The sequence below is a fragment of the Hylobates moloch genome, unplaced genomic scaffold (genome assembly GCF_009828535.3).
Source record: "Hylobates moloch isolate HMO894 unplaced genomic scaffold, HMol_V3 SCAFFOLD_5045, whole genome shotgun sequence".
Taxonomy (NCBI): Eukaryota; Metazoa; Chordata; class Mammalia; order Primates; family Hylobatidae; genus Hylobates; species Hylobates moloch.
In genome coordinates, this window is record NW_026657320.1 from 1823 (window position 1) to 4979 (window position 3157).

The window sequence follows — 3157 nt, forward strand, 5'->3', positions numbered from 1 at the left end:
CTGTTAATGTACTGGTCATTCTCAAAGCCACATTTCTGACCCAGTCTTTCCACTGAGCTCCAAACTGTATATTCAACAACTGACACAAAACTCTATCTTGTTACAAAGACAACGCAAATTAATTCAAAACCTCCACCTCACCAACCTGATTTCCAACGTCAGGGAATGTTATCACTATACATTCACTTTTTGCTCAGTTCATACATCAAGACAGTCACTGGGTTCTAATCTTGATGACTCTCAAGTTAGCTTCCTTTCCTCTATTTTTGCTGACTCTCCTTATAGTTCAGTTTCTCATCCTTAACTTGCCTGAATGGTTAAAATATGCCTCATAACCCCAGGGCCTAAGAAAGTAGCTAATGCACAGTAATACCTTATATTAGTCGAATCCAAAGTCTGCGCTGGGGAGGCAGAGAAAGCGTCACATCTTTGTGATGAGTGCTATAAGGTGTGAGCTTGTGCCACAGGAGGAAGTAATTAGCTGGTCAGGATAATCCCAGAAGGGTCACAATAAAAATTACTTTGAAAAACATCTTACATTCGGGTGTCCACCCGTGTCGCGCCAGGGCACCAAGGAGCCGTTGGGGGGTCCGGGCGGAGGCCCGCTAGTGTGGAAGTCGTCGACGCCGCCGCTCTTCGTCCTCCCGTCTGTTCTCGTTCCCGGCCGCCATCATGCTGGCACTCATCTCCCGCCTGCTGGACTGGTTCCGTTCGCTCTTCTGGAAGGAAGAGATGGAGCTGACGCTCGTGGGGCTGCAGTACTCGGGTAAGACCACCTTCATCAATGTCATCGCGTCAGGTCAATTCAGTGAAGATATGATACCCACAGTGGGCTTCAACATGAGGAAGGTAACTAAAGTAACGTCACAATAAAGATCTGGGACATAGGAGGACAACCCCGATTTCGAAGCATGTGGGAGAGGTATTGCAGAGGAGTCAATGCTATTGTTTACATGATAGATGCTGCAGATCGTGAAAAGATAGAAGCTTCCCAAAATAAGCTACATAATCTTCTAGATAAACCACGATTACAAGGAATTCCAGTGCTAGTGCTTGGAAACAAGAGAGATCTTCCTAATGCCTTGGATGAGAAACAGCCAATTGAAAAAAATGAATCTGTCATTCAGGATAGAGAAATTTGCTGCTATTCAATTTCTCGCAAAGAAAAGGATAATATAGATATCACACTTCAGTGGCTTATTCAGCATTCAAAATCTAGAAGCTGAAGCATCTCCTGAAGTCTTCTAGTCCTTCTTGGCTATAATCCTAGAATTTTTGTCCGTTCCTCTGAAGTAATTCCCAGAATACGGTCCTTCCCAAACCCAAGAAATTGCCTTTTTCAGAGTTTGTTTCTCATGTGCACTGCTGAAGATGAGTATCAGCTACAGTTGTCATGATAAAGTCAGCACACACAAAAAGGCTGCTTACACATACCTGTCTTAAACCATGTGTAGAGCTTTTTTTTTTTTTTAAAAAAAAACCATATACTTTTGACCATCTTTAATCAAGAAAATTGCATATTTCCATTCTGGTTCTGGGCCAGATTTTTATATTGGTTTTCAGTAAATGTCTATCTATAATATTTCATTATAGAGTCCAGTAGCTTAATACTGACACTGACTTGATACAGCATGAAGTTTCTAGTGCCACACACAGTATTTAGAAAACCTTCAAACGTGAATGACTCGTGGGATATATGTAAACATAATGTTTATTTTATCTCACAAATGCATGTGAAATGTATAATTACATCTTAGGAATCCAAAACGGTCTGCAGAGAGTGAGTGGAGGCACCAGATCAATGTTGATTCTTTACACTGGTGAGATTCTACCTGATGAATGTTAAAGATATTCTGCTTTCTGAGAACTCTTTATCACCAGATGGCAGTTGGGATATGGGAGGAACTAAAGCATCTTGTTTTGTATCTGTCCAGATAATTATTTCTATCTCTTGTTTTTTTCTTCCTGGTTCAGGATACTTTTTTAAGGGGTTGAGAATTGAAGATTTTCCAAAAGCTTTCATGAATTTAGAGCATTCCACCCAACAAAATAAAACCTGTTAAGAATGTCAAAAAAAAAAAAAGAAAAAGAAAAACATCTTACATTCAACAATTAAAATATTGGAGTACTTACTATGTGCCAAGTACTATGCCAAACACAACAAACAAGACACAAGCCTTGCCCCAGGGGAGCTCATCATCTCATGAGGTAGATAGTCTCATAGGTTCAAATTGCCTAATCAACATATATATTTGGATATCAAATATTCATCTCAACCTATACAAAAATGAACTCTCGATTCCCTGCCCACCCACCACCATCATCCATTTACACATACCAAATCTGCTCCAATCATGGTATTTCTCACATCAGCTAAGGGCAATTTCATCTTTCCAGTAATTCAGGACAAAAACAATAGTGTTATTCTCGAATTTTTTTTCCTAACAGTCCACATCCATTCCATCAGTAAATCCTATTGTCTTTACTTCAAAAATCCATCCAGAATATGACCATTTCTCACTCTTTCTACTGCTACCATTACTGCAGTAGCATCATAACGTCCCCCATTTTATCCTGACACCATATCCCCAACAATCTATCTTCAACACAGAAGCCTGAGGGTCCTGGTTGCAGATGACAGATAGATATAGATATAGATATAGATGATATAGATATAGATAAAACCATGCAACTGGATAACATCACCATGGAACTAAGTGTAAATGGAGAGATCTAAAGACTGGGCTAGGACACTCTAAAGTTAACTGGGAATAAAAGGAGGAACCAGTAAGTAGAGGAACAAAGAAGCAGTAGCCAGCGAGGTAGGAAGAAAAACAGAAGAGTGTGGTGTACTGAAAGCAAAGAGAGGAAAGTATTTCAAAGAGAAAGTGATCAACTGCATAACCAGTTGCCAACTAGCCAAGTAAGATGAATGGCATTCAATTTAAAAACGTAGAGATCCTCTGTGGCATTAAGAAAACCAGATTTAGATGAGTGATGAAGGTGTGATGGGAGTGGATTCAAGATACAATGGAAAGAGAGCAATTGGTGATAGCAAGTATAATCACGTATTCAAGGAGGTTTGTTCCAGAGAGGTGCAGAAAAATGAGGAAATAGCAGAAAGAGAACATGGGATTCAGAGAGGGTTTTTGAAAAA

At 39.8% G+C, this 3157-nt stretch overlaps 1 pseudogene; it reads left to right on the forward strand.

Moving 5' to 3' along the window:
- The first annotated feature begins 600 nt into the window (after nt 1-600).
- Nucleotides 601-1318, forward strand: LOC116465421 (ADP-ribosylation factor-like protein 8B; annotated as a pseudogene).
- Nucleotides 1319-3157: the final 1839 nt, after the last annotated feature.